General features: G+C 38.7%; 1 non-coding gene across 1 annotated transcript; it reads right to left on the minus strand.

The window, feature by feature from the left end:
- Positions 1-16,748: 16,748 nt before the first annotated feature.
- TRNAK-UUU (transfer RNA lysine (anticodon UUU)) lies at positions 16,749-16,821 on the minus strand. Its single transcript has one exon. It is a non-coding gene; the product is annotated as a tRNA-Lys (tRNA).
- Between the last annotated feature and the right edge of the window lie 285 nt (positions 16,822-17,106).

Below are 17,106 nucleotides of genomic sequence, written 5' to 3' on the forward strand. Positions count from 1 at the left end.
AAGGCCACTTCCTCAGTGTTTTCTTTAGAAGAAATTCTTTTCTGTTTCTCCTCATAAGTTTTACAATTTTCAACCTTTGGTCTTTGTCCTTGCGCCCTTTGACCTCTCTCCAAATATTCCTCCATTAAGTGCATACGTTTTCTTCTAAAATCACAAGGTGAGGAAAATAAATTTTTATATCTTTCCAAGAAGTATATATCTACAAGTGTATCTCTACAAGAAATAATGTATGTTTTAGAAATGAACAAAATGTACTCATAGCTTAGAAGGATTACAATTCTATTAGTAAATTTTCCTTAACAAGTATTTCCATATATTCTTCACCCAGTTTTCCCTGTTGTTAACATCTTATGTTACCATAATACAGTCATGTGCTGCGTAATGACTTTTTGGTCAAGAATAGACCGCATATATGACGGTCGTCCTGTAGGATTAGTACAATGAAAACCCTCTGAATAGCAGCAGAGCTTTGTCTCATATAGCGCCACAAGATGAAAAGATGCTGTAAAAAGACCTACAGATAGGGTTCCCCTCTGCTATACGCAGGGTCACTAGGAATTGGAGTCAACAACAAAAATTTAATTCTAACAACAACCATATGAGGTAGGCATTATGATTATGGTGAAGAAAAAGGCATAGAAAAATTAAACCAAAGGTCATGCAGCTTGTAAGTGATAGCATTTGACTTCAAACCTAAGAGCTTGGCTCTGTTTGTTGTCTCTTAGATTTGCACTATCCAATGTAGTAGCCACTAGTCACAGTGGCTATTTAAATTTAAAGTATATTTAAAAAATAACAATTTAGTTTCTTAGCTGCACTAGCTGCATTTCAAGTGTTCAGTAGCCATATGTGGCTAGTGGCTATCATGTTGGAGAGCACCAATCTAGAATATTTCCATCATCACAGTCTTTTGGACAGCACTGACTTAGACATTCGATCATGATTTATCTTGTAATGTGGTTTTGGAAGAGCTCGTGCTATGAAACAAGCGTTGGTTTACCTCTTTTTCAGTTGTTTGCTTGTGCTTGCACGATTGGTATTATCTTCAATCCAGTGATTAAAGATTGTAGTAATCTTTGAAAGATAGTTGTCTACTTTGGTGTTTGGTTTAGTTAAAACCAGATTCTATACCCTATAAACCCATTCTGGATGTGGATAAACTGAAATATGTCAAAATAGAGGAAAGAGTGAGGATACCACTGTCTCCATCCCATTGAAACTGTGAAATACCTCACATATTGCCTGACACAGGATTCAAGTGAGAATCTCGATGTCAATTTATGTGTGGTTAGGAGGTTCTAATCTAGTCTCCTTCTGTCTCTTGCATGCTCCTTGGAGTACAGAAGCCCACTGCTTGGAACGTTCTTCTTCTAGATCTTTGTCCTTACGCTTTTGACTGTTTATCCTTCATCTTCAATGCCTTGCTTTTTAAATCATTGTTCCTCTGTCTTCCTCTTAGCAAAGGAATGAGCAAACCTCAGGGCTCAAGACCAGCAGGACTGTTGCTCAGCGGGGGAGCTGAAGTCTTAACAGGACACAGATGTTTACTATGTGGGATACGGGGCCAGAAGGAGACAATAAATGAAAGGATGAAAATAGGAGTTCTTCACAATTGCTTTCTTTGATTCTCTTAAGAAAAGTCCTGGTTGATTCTTTGACAAGATACAAATGCTTTCTTCTTAACGTTTCTTGCAGACACATTTTCTGCTTTTAGTGCCACATTTTCTGTTTGATTTACTATTTCACTAGAACTTTTCCTCCCATGCAATCATAAAATATTATGACATTTTAATTGAATTTATTTTATAATGTGATAGGGCCTGATATTTCTTTGTTATTGACATGCGCGTGAGTTAAAATCAGGATAAATGTAACATCATTTGCAAATATTTTCCAAAGAGTTATATATATATATTGTTTTAAAGTGAATGATGTCAGGAAACTAGTTGACTTCATTGTCTCTTTAGGCTACGCTGTGCTTCTCAATGGGAGCACGATTGGGCAGTTGAGGTATTTTGTGTAGGACTGCCCCATATGTTACTGGACTATTATTTCTAATAGTAGCTCCCACTCATGAAGCGTCTACCATGAGCCTGGCACTGTGCCACGTACTTTATGCAGATTTTCTTGTTTCCTACTCATTGTACCATGTGAAACGAATGTCAGTATCCTCATTTTACAGATGAAGAAACCATTAAGTGCATAACATGTGATTAAAATTTATCATCCAATATTTACTAAGTATACATTCTATGTGCTAGGCACTGAGATAAGTTGATAAACAAGATAGACATGATATTTGCCCTCACTGAGCTTACGTTTAGTTTATACAGCTAAGTAAGTGGAGGCATCAAGATTTTAACCCAGATCTGTTATTTCTAGAACTGCCTCCTATTTCTACCACTGTGTCAACCCAAATTATCTTCCTGAAGAAAAATTTAGTCAGCTAAGTTAGTCATAATTGGTGAATTGTAAATATATTTAGAAGACATCCAGCACTCTGCCGAAACCTTTCCAGTCTTTCTCCTCTTCAGGGTTGCTGGAGTCCATGTGAGCAGCCCTTTCTAGAGTAGTGCCATGCACAGCCCACGTGGCCATAAAGGAGCAAGAGTGCAGTCTCTGTCTGGGGTCCTTTCCCCTTTCCTAGAGAATGCTTTCCTGCCTAAAGGAGTTGGACCTTGCCTTGAGACTCTGCTAAAATACCTCCTTTGACACATGGGTTTTTCAGGCTCTAATCAACCAGCCTCCCTTGCTTCCTCCCTCTCTCCCTTCCTTTCACTCATGCATATGATATTTTTGAATGCTCACTATTTTTCCATGTTCTAGGACTATGATAATATCAAAAAGACAGTCCCTGTCCTCAAAGATCACACCACTCAGAACCAATCCTTTTATTCACTCCTTTTTCATTGTACATGCAACTCATATAGTACTTGCATAGTTTATTAGGTGCTGTCATGTCTTTCAGTGCTTTTACTATGATGGCATTTGTTTGGAACATCGATTAGAGTAACACTGATATGCATTCACTTAAGTGACATTTTGATTGGTGTGATAAGTTACAAGTTTGCATGCCAGCGTATAGGCTGATGTGCAGGGTTTTTGTACAAAGGAGAATTGCCTAAAGTATGTTATTTCATTTTCCTACCCTCAATCATCGAGAAGTAGGCTCTAAAGGGCTTTGTTTTTTCAACAAGGATGTCTAGTTGTCTATATCAGATATTCTATGTAACGTGCACATGGTAGATATTATAAATACAGCAGAGAAAGAAGAAAGGACACAGCAAATTGGGTGAGTCAAAAGACTGAAAAATTTTATGTCTCAAGATAACCTTTTACCCCAAAAACATGTTATTTGTGTGTATGAAGCCCTTCCTGTTTGATTATGAGTCATCAAGGGCGGAGGTCATGTCATTATCCTGTTTATGATGTTTATTCTCCCTTAACCATCTAGTGCCACTGCAAGTTACTGTTGGCACTTAATATGGACTCTGTTTTCATTGAATTTAATATGAAAGCAGAAGGTGATTTTGTCAGCCAGAGAGTAAATAATATTGTGGTGAGATCATGGTTCTGGAAAACAGGAAACCTTGGTTCTATGTCCCAACTTTGAGAGGGTCTAGTTTTGTGACCTCGAATAAATCACTCAGCCTCACTGAGGCCAGTTTCCTTGAAAAATAAGACTGGATAAGATTGTCTCAAAGTTTCTTGCCCACTGCCAAACTCTTGTGATTATTTTGTTACCACTACACAGTACATATGTAGAGAAGGTTACACGTTGTGTAAGAAAATCTAGGTCATATAGGCCTTATTTCAGTTTTTAAGTAGAGACGGCCTTGATTGGTTTTATTTGAATTTTCATAAAAGAACTTGTATTTCAGCCTCAGACTATCTGCATATGCTCAGAGCATATGCATAACACATTATGTAGTTAGATAGGTGAACATGGAAGTTTTCAATTAACTGTACACTATTTTCTCTTTTATTATTTCTTCGGACAGACCCATCTTTTCCTCAAGACCAGCTTACGATGTTGTTCATCAGCTGCTATGATTGACTTTCAGAACTTTTACAGACTCCACAATCATCAAGCTCACATCAAGTCAGTAGGATCATTGGATGCCTGCTGAGTGCGAGATTCCACAGAGAATTTAAGGCCCCTGCCTTCAAGCTGTCTAGGTTCTAGTGGTAGGGTTAAAATGAATGCACAAGTAATAATAAGAACTTGAACCTGGTGTGTAAACTTAAACTATTGAGATACTTTCAGGAAGGCCATGAAGGGAGTGGAAGAAGCCTTGCCAAATTCTCTGCCCCTATTACAGACGTGCTCTAAAAATTTCTAGTGAAGATTTTAAATTGTATGCATCCTGAAGCTCTTGGGCCCTGCCTCTAATCCCTTACCAGAGAGCCCTCTTGGCTTTGAAATCCAGTGTCAGAAAGCCTATCTGGGACTGAGAGAACAATGCCAGGACCGACCCTGTGACTCCTAAATGTTAATCTCTGCATGTCAAATGAGAAAAATTCGGATGAGGGAGTGAGATTTTAATAAAACCCATCCCATTTAAAGTACTGTCTTTTACTTTGAGAATATGTATGTCCACACTAGTTGCTTGGTGTTCAAAGGTCTTCTTGTGAAATGATGATGACAGTGGCGGGTGGTTTGTTGGTTGGCTGGTTGGTGGTTATTATGACTGCCATTTTACCGTTCCTACTTGGCAATGCCAAAAATGATAATCCTTGAATTCCCCAAATCTAGCTACCACTGCCGTCTGTGCTTTGTAGACATAGCTTGTGTCTTCACAGAACTTCTGCTCTTTCACCCTATGGGAGGAAGTCAGTCAGTACTCTGCTTGTTTTATGCTTGAGCAAACAGACTGGGAACCATGTGTTTTACATTTTCTATTAGTGTCATACAGGTTTGTCCTGGCATTGCTTAAAAATCTGCTCTCCAGACACCTCTGTACACAGTAATTATATGCATAGAGTTATTCTGTATGAGGTCACCAGACCTCATATGTTCCTTACACCTTGCAAATATGGAACCAAGTCCTTTCATGCTGTAGGGGAGGCATCATTCTTTAAATATTGTGGTTTTAATTAGTAATGGTAAGTTTTTTTACTGAAAAATAGAGATGTCTGTTTTCCTGGCAGAGGCTTCTAACATCTTTTGAATATGTTGCTTTGAGGGGACACTTTACACATCAGGTTTTGATTCTCGTGCAGTTGTTTTCTATTCTGAGAGGAGCCAACCATTATCCTAAAAGGTCAGTGTTTGGTTTCCATGCTTAATCAAACTGTTGAGCTTCGTGGCCATTTTTCTATTAAATACAGAGTTTTGTTGGTTGAATACAGATGTCCTTCTGCTTCCTCTTCGGTGGTTGCCTGGTGATTCAGAAGACTTAACACAAGAACTGGCTCCCTCTTCACTTCTTTTTCCACTGATTCCTGCAGGGGCTGCAGCTGAGGCATACCTTAGAATGTCTATGAAGGAAAAAATGTGTGAATCTTAAATAGCTGCAAAACAGTGCTTCAGGAGCAAAGGAACCGTTGAAAACCTCCACCTAGCTGTCCTAATGACTCTACCTTGTTAATGCTCAGGTTTGAGAGTCCACAGGGCTGCCTTTTAATCTTGTTTCTCTTGTATAGAAACTGTGTGATTTGGGGTAAGCGGTTTAACCTCTTCTTTTGCAAAATAAAACAGCTCGCATCTCTCGATCCTGGAAGCGGGCCCCAGACTGTGTTAAGTCTGAATGCATGAATTCTCTCAATTCTCCCAACCCTGTGAAGCAGTGTGGCAGACACTGTTTAGGTGCTCACCCAATAATATTCACCCTCCCCTCCCTTGCTAATAGAACTCCAATTTTGTGTGAGCAAAACTGTGTCTACTACATATTTACTTTTTAAGCCTCACTTGCAGGTCGATTGGCCATATATGGCAGAGTTCTGGCCATTGAGACATAAGCAGAAATCTGCTGAGGTTCTGCCTTACCTTTCCTGATCAAAAGAGGACCCCTGTGGGGGGCTGGCCCCGTGGCCGAGTGGTTAAGTTCGCGCTCCGCTGCAGGCGGCCCAGTGTTTCGTTGGTTCGGATCCTGGGTGCGGACATGGCACTGCTCATCAAACCACGCTGAGGCAGCGTCCCACATGCCACAGCTAGAAGGACCCACAACAAAGAATATACAACTATGTACCGGGGGGGGGCGGGGGGGAGCTTTGGGGAGAAAAAGGAAAAAAATAAAATCTTTGGAACAAAAAAAGAGGACCCCTGTGGCTGGTACTCTCTTCTGCTTTCTTTCTGTCCTAAACACTGACATGATGTCTGGAACTGCAGCAGCTATCTTGTGCTCCTGAAAAAAAGGCTGAAAGAATCAGATACCAGCCCTGACACTGTTGAAATGCTAACCCAGCATCTGCAGTTACCATTTTGCAGACCTTCAATTATATGAGAAGAATGAAACCTTATTTGTTTAAGCCACTATGGCCAATGCGGTCAGATGTTCCTTTACTCGCCATTGAACACATTCCTAACTGCTACAGGAAATACCACTATTATCTCTGATCTCCAGATGAGGAAACTGAGGCCCAGATACATTAAATAATCTGTCTGATTTCCACAGCTAGTCATTGGTGGGACTGGAATTCAGACCCCGCAAGGCTGACTTAGAGCCTTAGCTCTTCCCCACTTACCTTGTGGTTTTGGAGGAATAAAATGAAACTGATTCTATAAAGCATTTTAGCTTAGCGTGGTACCTGGCTTGTAGTACATGCTCATTGAAATGTTAAGCCCTTTCCCACAATCACAGCTTCATGTTAGTGCTTAGCAACGAGACTCTCAGGTTTTGATTCTCATGTAGTTATTTTCCTGTCTGAGAAAAGTCAACTTTTATCCTCGAAGGTGGGCTTTAGTTTCCGTGTTGGCAATCCAGCTTCATGGCTGTAGGAGGTGCTCAGTGAGTTTGTTGAATGAGTGAATGAATAATTCTCTTAAAGACCATCTCCTAAGCACCACTCTTAGGAGGTTACTGTAGGCATTTTTGGTAATGAAGCCAAAATGTTTTTAAGTATCAAGATAGTACAAATGTTCAGTGAAAGTTCTAGAAACTAGTCTGGGTTCAAATCCAGCCTCCACCACTGAGTGATGAGCTGTGTGACATTAGGCAAGTAACTTCACCTCTCTGTGCTCAAGTGGCTTCATCTATAAGATGGGGACCGTATTAATTGCCTCACAGTAATGTTAAAATTAATTGAAAAAATACATTTAAAACAGTTTTGAAAGGGCCTGGCATATGCATTCACCAAATGTTAGCTTTTACAACAATAGGTATTAATTACTTTTGTTAATTCATATGTATCCTACCAAAACTGGCTTCAATTAATGAAGCCATGTTGGAAACAAGATCCTCATGTAGTAGATGCTGAAATTTAGATGTGGATTCATGGTGACTTACCCACATTCGAATACAGTAGGGTCAGAATAAAAACTTGTTGGGTCTCAGCTTGGGAATCAGTACCTCCATACTTGCTTCTTTTGTGAAATATAAATGCACTTTAAGTCTTGGTGTTTGCCTTTTAAAACTAAAAAGAAAAAAGTTTTGTGTACTCTTGACAAATTATAAAATGTTGCTCCCACTAGTTTCCCTCTCCCCCATTTCTGTTTTTGGATTTGCATATATGTTTGTTTATTTGAGAGGAGTCAACTTGATTAAAAAAAAATAACATCACTCTTACTAGCAATTATTGTTGCAACTTAAAAATGAAACAAACAGTCAAGAACAATGGCAACAAAACTAGCAATTATAATATTAACTTATGGGATTCTATTTTTTAAAAGGGGCTAAAACTTCTGGAAAGGTGTGAAGAGATCTGCAGATCCATTCTCCAGTAAAACAACCATAACTGGTGAAAATGATAAAAACAAAAAAAAAAACCCACAACCATTTAAAGTCTCTGGAAATTATCGTAAGAGCATGAAGCAAACGAAGAAATATTTATTCAGCAAAATCTACTAAATATATAAGACCAGTAAGAGTCAGTGGCACTTGAAGTATGACCTTCTCCCACTCTCTCTGTCCCCCATAGCTGAGCTTGATGGAAGCTCCACTCCAGGCAGGTGTGGCCAAAAAGGCAGAGTTCCCATTCGCCTTAGTTCCCAATTAAGGGATACAGTATTTCACCAGGAGGAACAAGTCAATATTTCTGATCCCCTCCAACTTTTAGTTATAGAGGCTATGTTCCTGGTGAATGCAGCCACGAGTTTGGGTACTCCCCTCCTTTATCCAGCTCTCACTCATAGGATGGAGGCTCTACCCCAAGTGTGGCAGTCTGAGAATAATGGGGCCCTGATCATCCTTGCCCCAGCTAACTCATAGGGTGAAGATACCATGCCAGGAGAGGCACCCAGAGAAGGCCAGAGGCTACTACCCCTCCCCAGGTCTCTGTTCATAAAACCAAGGTATTGCTCCAAGAGAAGCATGCCACTGTTACTGTTCAGCACCTGGATCAGTGGCTCAGAGATTTTGCCCAGTGGGGGAGATGCAGCCAATAAGAACAGAGAGCTCTGAAGCTCTCCCACAAAGGAACTGACTTTATTTAAAACAGAGTAAGGGGAAGTTCAAGCCTAAGGGCACTCTCTAAAACAGTGGAGGTTTGGTGTTAAGAAATTAAGACAAGCTGGTAGCTCTGAGAGCGTCAAGCTAAACTTTGGGCCAACTAGTTTCTTAGCGAGAATCAGGAAAAGAGACAGCTGCTAAGAGCTGCCCTGTGAGGAAAATGCCTCAGAGATTGGCCTCAAAAACTACCCCTGCCTGAGTTTAATTAGATCAATCTGAGGAGCAATTTATGTCCCATGGCATTGTCAAAAAGAATAGAACAATCACAGACAATTAGTGGAGCCTACCAGCTGAGTGTGGTACAAAAGAAACAGGCAACAGAGAGATCAAGGAAGGAGGTCAAAGAGAGTCCTACAAAAACCACTAACATTCAGAATAATTGTGTATATGCCAAAGCTTCATACTATGAGGGATAGGATAGGGGAATTAGATTTCTTTAAAATCATATAGCCAAGTCACTAAAGAGGTAAATAAGCACGTATGCACATACTCAAAGGCCCAGGAAGAGAGGAGAGAAATCAGTGTCCAGAGTTGCTGCTACATATTACCTAAAATGTCCTATTTAAAAAAAAGACAAGACATGCAGAGAAATAGGAAAGTGTAACTCACACACATAAGAAAAGCAGGCATTAGAAACCGTGAGGGAGGCTAGATGTCAAATTTAACAGACGAAGACTTTAAAGCAGCCTTTATAAATATGTTCAAAGAACTAAAGAGACCATACTTAAGGAAGTAAAGAAAGCTATGATGAAGATATCTCATCAAACAAAGAATTACAATAAGGAGAGAGAAATTATAAAAATAACCACGTGGAAACTCTGAAGTTGAAAAGTATATCTGAAATGAAAAATTTACTAGAGGGGCCAAGAAGTTTGGAAGAATCAGTGAATTGGAAGTTAGACTGATAGAGACTTTGCAATCCAAAGGACAGAAAACAAAACGAATGAAGGGAAATGAAAAGAGCCTCAGAGAAATGCGAAACACCATTATGCATACCAACATACATGTAGTTGGAGTACCAGAAGGAGAGAGAGAGAGAAAGGAGCAGAAAATAATACCAAAAGAAGTAATGGCTGAAAACATCCCAAATTTGATGAAAATCAATTTACACATCTCAGAAATTTGATGAATTGTAAGCAGGATAAACACAAACAGATCCACAGGGAGACCCATCGCAGTAAAAGTATTGAAATACAAAGGCAAAGAGAAAATTTTGAAAGCAGCAGGAGAAAAAGGATTCATCACATGTAAAGGAATCCCACTAAGACTAATATCTAACTTTTCCATAGAAACAATTGAGGAAAGAAGGCAGAAGGCAGTGGAATAACATATTTGGAATGTTGAAGGGAAAAAAACCCTGTCAACCAAGAATCTTATGTCCAGCTAAGCTGTCTTTCACAAAGGAAGGCAAAATAAAGACATTTCCAGATAAATAAAAACTGAGAGAATTTTTCCTTGCAGACTCACCTTACTAGAAGTAATAAAGGAGAGTCTCCAGGCCGAAAGCAAGGGGCTGCAATGGTAATGTGACCTCTCACAAAAAATCAAAGAGCACTCGTAAAGGGAATTATGTAATTATAAAAGACAATATTAATGCATATTTCTCCTCGTTTCAACTCTTCACTGATTTAAAAAGCAATTGTATAAAACAATATGTATATAATTGTACTCTTGAGCCTAAAACATATAGAAATACAATAGATCTGACATAATAGCACAGTGTAAGTGGGTGGGAACAGAGCTGTATGAAGTAAGGAATTGACACCAGATGGTAATTTGAACCCACAGGAGCAAATGAAGAAGACCAGAAATGGTAAATAAGAATGTTAATATAACAAACTGTATAAATATGTACTTTCTCTCCTTTTCTCAGCTTCTTTAATAGACATAAAATTATATTATGTAATATTTATAACAATGTATTATTGGGTTTGTGATATATATAGGTGTAATATGTATAACAACAATAGCACAAAAAGAAGGAAGAAGAAATAGATATATGTGGGAGTAATGTTTCTATATCTCACCAAAGTTAACTTAGTATAAATCTAACTAGGTTTTGATGTTAAGGTGTATATAGTAAACCCTAGAGCAAGCACTAAGAAAATAACTCATAAAAATATAGTGAAAAAACTATTAAAGGAAATAAAACGTTACACCAGAAAATATACACCTAAAGCAAAAGAAAGCCATAAAGGAGGAATAAAGAAACAAAAAAGACATGAGACATATTGAAAACACAAAGTAAAAAGGCAAATGTAAATCCAGCTGTATCAATAATAAATTAACTGTGAATCGTTTAAACAATTCAATCAAGAGGCAGAGATGTCAGACTGGATTAAAAAAAAAGATCTGACTATATGCTGTCTTCAGGAGACAGTTTAGATTCAAAGATAGAAATAGGTTGAAAATAAAAGGATGGATAAAGATCCATCATGCAAATAGCAATGATAAAAAAGCTAGAGGGTCTATACTAATATTATGCAAAGAGACATTAAAACAAAATTCTGTTACTAGAGATAAAGAGGGACAGTTTATAACGATGAAAGATTCAGCCCATCTGGAAGATATAGCAATTACAAACATGTATGTACCTAACCACAGCCCCAAAATACATGAAGCAAAAACGGACAGAACTGAAAGGAGAAAGACAATTCAACAATAGCTGTTGGAGATCTAAATGCCTCACTTTCAATAATGCATAGAACCACTAGGCAGAAGATCAGTAAGTACAATCATGCATCACTTAACGAGGATACATGCTGAGAAATGCATTGTTAGGCAATTTTGTCGTTTTGTGAACATCATAGAGTGAACTTACACAAACCTAGATGGTATAGCCTACTACGTATCCAGGCTATGTGGTACTAATCTGATGGGACCACTGTTGTGTATGTAGTCTGTCCTCGGCAGAAACCTTGTTATGTAGTGCATGACTATAAATAAAAGGATTGAACAATGCTATAAATCGTCTAGATCCAACAGACATCCACAGAACACTCTACTTGACAAAAGCAGAATGCGCATTCTTCTCAAGTACACATGGAACATTCTCCAGGATAGACCATATGTTAGACCATAAAACAGGCTCAATAAATTTACAAGGATGGAAATTATACAAAGTATGTTCTTTGAACGTAGTGGAATCAAATTAGAAATTATAGAAAGAAATTGGGAAAATTCACAAATTAAATAACAAACTGTAAATAACCAATGGGTCAAAGAAGAAATCACAAGGAAAATCAGAAAATACTGTGAGATAAATGAAAATGGAGACTCATATACCAAAACTTAAGGGATACAGCTAAACATTGCTTAGACAAAAAGTTATATCTGTAAATGACTACATAAAAAAGAGGAAATATCTCAAATCAGTAACCTTACCTTCTTACTTAAGACACTGAAGAAAGAAGAACTAACCCTAAATCAAGTATAAGGAAGGAAATAATAAAGATTGGAGCATAAATTATTGAAGTGGAAAATAGAAAAACAATAGAGAAAATTGACAAAATCAAAAGTTGATTTTTTGAAAAGGTCAGCAAAATTGACAAATCTTTAGCTAGATTGACCAAGAAAAAAAAAGAGACTCAAATTACTAAAATCAGAAATGAAAGAGGAGGTTTTACTATCAACATTATGGAAATAAAAAGTATTGAAAACATTATGCTAAGTAAAAGAGGCCAGTTATAAGAGACCACATATTGTGTGATTCCATTTAAATTAAATGTCCAGAAGAGGCAAATCTATATAGAGAGAAAATTGATTAGTGGTTGCCCCAGGCTTTGTTGGGGCTGGGGAGATGAGGAGTTACTGCTAATGGGCACAGGGGTTTTTTTTTGGAATCATGAAAATGTTCAAAATTGATGGTGGTGATGGTCGCACAACTCTTTGAATATACTAAAAGCCATTGAATCTCACACTTTAAATGGGTGAGTTGTATGGTATGTGAATATATCTCAATAAAGTCATTATTAAAGGTGGTGGAGATGGGGCTGCTAAGAGAAACATGCTTGTCAGATGGCAGAGGCAGTTATAGAGAAGGCGGTGTCAAGAAGTGGAATCATAAACTAGGGAAGAAAGAAGTTTAGTAATATAGAAAGTGGAATGGTTTCGTTAGAGACTCAGTGGGACAGGGAATTTCACAAATATCCAAAGAAAGTTGAGGAGTGGGAGGGAGGATGATAAATACTAAGGAGTTGAGGAAATGCAAAAATATTCCCCTATAGTACTTGTAAATGTTCACCCGCTTGCAATGTTTTAAATTGCATGTTTTTCTCTTTGCAAACTGGAAAAAGTCCTATTTGATTTAATATCTGCTTGTACACCAGAAGGCAATCTTATTTTTTGATACCAAAATGCAGCCAGTTGGAATCCTTGGTTGCTTAGACTCTGTGATTCCACCAGACCTTCCTTTTCACCAAGGAGAGAAATTTATTGTCCTCGAACCATTTTTATCCAAAAATGAACCAGAATTTTAAAAAATCCTTTGATGCACTATGGATTTCACAATTACAAATCATGCTTTATCTGCCAACGTATATTCCTATGATTTGATCTTTGTTGAGATTTATTTAAAATTAAAGGCATTGGTTTGCTTTTAGGGGGTGGTTTTGCTTTAGAAATCTTTCAACAATTCCATTTTTGAGAATTTTATTCTGAGGTAGCTGAACAGTGAGTGTGCTGTAGTTTATTACTTTAGTTTTGTAGTTTTCACTTCCAAGGGGACTTGATTTATTTGACTGATATATGCCAAAGGAAGTGGAGGAGTAATTTAGACCCTCTGACACGAGGTGGTGATAAAAAGTGGTGGGTACATATTTGCAACACTAGGTTTAATATCATTACTATATACCCAGTAATGAGGTAAGTGCCTGGCATATGAAGATTTGAAGGTGAATAAGACAGGATAGCCCCTTGTCCTCAAGGGAATTGTCATCTCAAGGGACAGGTTGTTCTAGAAACAAGTAATTTCAATACAATGTGGTAAGTATTGTGCCAGATGGGTGCTCTGTGGCAAAAAGGAGGGTACCAAGCGGGCAATCGTGGGCAGGGGAGTGGAAAGAAGAGCTTGGGGGGGGGGGGGCTTTTGAAAGGAGGCAACCCAGACTTCAAAAATTTGTTTGAGGTGAAAACATACACTTTCTCTCCTTTTCACATCAGAAATTGTTTATTAAATAGTAAATAACATGTTAGGACATGTTTTAGAAATGATGCTAAAGATATGCATTTTTATCAGGAATTTCAAATGAAGGGACAGATATCCAACAAAAACAACTTAAGGGAAAACGGGAGCTGAAACATCAAGCTTCAGGCACACTTGGGGCAAAGAACTCAAATGCTGCCATCTCTCTGCACTATGGACTTTCTTGCTTGTGTGTTGGCTTCATTTCCTTCTATTGCAGATAGGACTTATTACAAGCTGAGATAAAATGGACGTCAGTGGCCCCAGATTCACTAATTCCCAGCTTAGCAACCTCAGGGCAAAAAAACTTTTCTTTTCCACCATTTATATATAAATCTCAGAGGAAGTTCTGTCTGGCCATGTTTGCTTGGGTCATGTGCTCCTCTCTGGGCCAATCGATGGGCCAAGAGGATAGAGTATGATGACTCCCTCAGCCTGAGTCTCATTCCTACCTCTGGCAGAGGAAGTACTATGTAGACCACATCATCAGGACTCTGAGAAATAGTGTAGGGTGAGGGAGATTTTCTTGATGGAAAAGGAGTTCCTTTACCAGAAGGACAGGGCAGACTAAAACAATAGCTACCTGTAGCAGAGACTGCTAATGGTCCCTCAATATCTATTCTTCCCTTTCTCTTTAAGTAACCACCCCAATGTTTTAGCTATGTATGTGTCCACCCAGAAGAAAAGGTGCATTTCTCAGACGCTCTTGCAACCAGGTGTGGCCATCTGTCTCAATCTGGCAAGTGAATGTGTGTAGGATTGTTGTGTGACAGCTTCTGGAAATCTTTCTTTGAAAATAGCGTTGTGTGTCCTTGGCCTTGCTTCTCTTCTTAGTTTTTTCCTTCCTTTCATTTGGAATGAAGATATGATAGTTGGCTCTTTATTTGCCATATTGGACCAAGAAGTAAGGACCAAACCGTAGAATCCCTGAGGACTTTGTAAAGCAGAGCTGCCAGACCTTCCCTGGATGTCCCAGTTCCAAACTTTTAGGTGAACAAGAAATAAATGTCTGCCTTGCTTAAAGCACTATGTTGGACACATACATATCACAAACTGCTTTACAGCAATTCAATACTTTCTCCCTAATAACTTTCCTTCCTCAAATCTTAATTATGGTCTTGAGTTTAGGGTGATGTATTTACTCATTTAGTCAACAAATTTCTAGAGACCTACCATGTGCCGTTCTAGGCACTGGGGATCCACAGGGCACTAAAGTATTCGATAGTCTAATAAGCTTATGTTTTAGTTGGGGGAGAGAAGAAACAAAAGAATAGATATATAATTTATAAATGGTGATACCTGCTAAGAAAACTGAAATCTGCTTGAGGAGACAGAGAGGATATGGGAGCGCTAATATTATTTTATATAGCATGGTACAGGAACCTCTCTCTGATAAAATAATATTTGAGCAGTAACCTAAATAAATGGAAGGTGTGATGGTTAATTTTGTATGTCAACGTGACTGGGCCACAGGATGCCCAGATGTTTGGTTAAACGTCATGTCTGTGTGTGTCTGCGAACTGTCACAGTGTTTCTGGATGAGATTAACATTTGAATGGTAGACTGAGTAAAGCAGACTGCCCTCCCTCATGTGGGTGGGCCTCATCCAATCTGTTGAAGACCTGAATGGAATAAAAGGCTGAGTAAGAAAGAATTCTCTCTCTCTGCCTGGTTGTCTTCTAGCTGGGACATCAGTTTTTTGCTCCCTTTGTACTCAGACTGGAATGTACACCATCAGCTCTCCTGGGTCTCCAGCTTGCAGACTGTGTATCTTGGACTTCTCAGGCTCCATAATCACGTGAGCCAGTTCCTTAGACTAAATCTGTCTTGGGCATAGGAAGGAACGGCGAGAAGGCCAATGAGTTTAGAGCAGTGGTTCTCAAACTTTTTGGTTTCAGGACTCCTTGACACTCCTAAAAATTAGTAAGGATCCCCAAAAGCTTTGGTTATTTGGATTCTATCTATATTTGTCATATGAGAAGCTAAAATGGAGAAAATTTAAAAATATTTATTGATTCACTTAAAATTACAATAATAAATATCACATGTTAATATTAAGTAATATTTTTATGAAAAGTAACTGTATTTTCCAAAACAAACAAAAAAATTTAATGAGACAAGTAACATTGCTTTTGCATTTTTGCAAATTTCTTCATTGTCTGGCTTGCTAGAGGACAGCTGGATTCTCATAGCTGCTTCTGCATCCAATCTGTTGTAGTATGTTGTTTTGGTTTTAGTATATGAAGGAAATCTGGCCTCACACAGATATGTGCTTGGAAAATAAAAGAGTATTTTAATAGCCTTTTCAGATATTTCTGGTTATTCTGTTTTTTTTTTTTTTTTTTTTTGAGGAAGATTAGCCCTCAGCTAACTACCGCCAATCCTCCTCTGTTTGCTGAGGAAGACTGGCCCTTAGCTAACATCCATGCTCATCTTCCTCTACTTTATATGTGGGATGCCTGCCACAACATGACTTGCCAAGCAATGCCATGTCCACCGGGATCCGAACCGGTGAATCTGGGGCCACCGAAGCAAACGTATGTGCTTAACCACTGCACCACCAGGCCGGCCCCTGTGGTTATTCTTTGATACTGCATTAAAACTTGACGAGTGGTTGTCTTTTAAAGGATACTTGCAATGTGGAATCTGAAACTATATCAATAAAGTATTTGTTCTCTGTACCCCCATGAGAAAGTGGACATGAAAACAACATCTTCATATTTTTTTTTAAGATTTTATTTTTCCTTTTTCTCCCCAAAGCCCCCTGGTACATAGTTGTATATTTTTAGTTGTGGGTCCTTCTAGTTGTGGCATGTGGGATGCCACCTCAGCATGGCCTGACGAGTGGTGCCATGTCCCTGCCCAGGATCTGAACCAGCGAAACCCTGGGCCGCTGAAGTGAAGTGTGTGAACTTAACCACTCAGCCAGGGGGCTGGCCCTGAAGAGAAAAGGCAAACGCCTGAACAAGGACTTGAACCCTGGACCCTCAGATTAAAAATCTGATGCTCTGCCAACTGAGCTATCCAGGCTCTTTGCAGCTTTGTTTTGGAATAAAAGTAATTTTGACCTCCAGACCCCTGAAAAGGTATCAGGAGCCACACTTTGAGAACCATTGCTCTAGAACATAGTGAGGAAAGAATGGGTGAAGATGGCATTGGAGAGCACATGTAGGAACTTGCAATTGTGATAAGAACTTGAAAATTTATTCTGAGTAAAATGTGAAGTCATTGTAGGGTTTGAGTGGAGAAATGAATTGGTCTAATATTAAAAGGTCACTCTCTGTGTATGTGGAGGATAGACTAGGGGACGAATGA

This window comes from Equus quagga, chromosome 16 (genome assembly GCF_021613505.1).
Source record: "Equus quagga isolate Etosha38 chromosome 16, UCLA_HA_Equagga_1.0, whole genome shotgun sequence".
Lineage (NCBI taxonomy): Eukaryota > Metazoa > Chordata > Mammalia > Perissodactyla > Equidae > Equus > Equus quagga.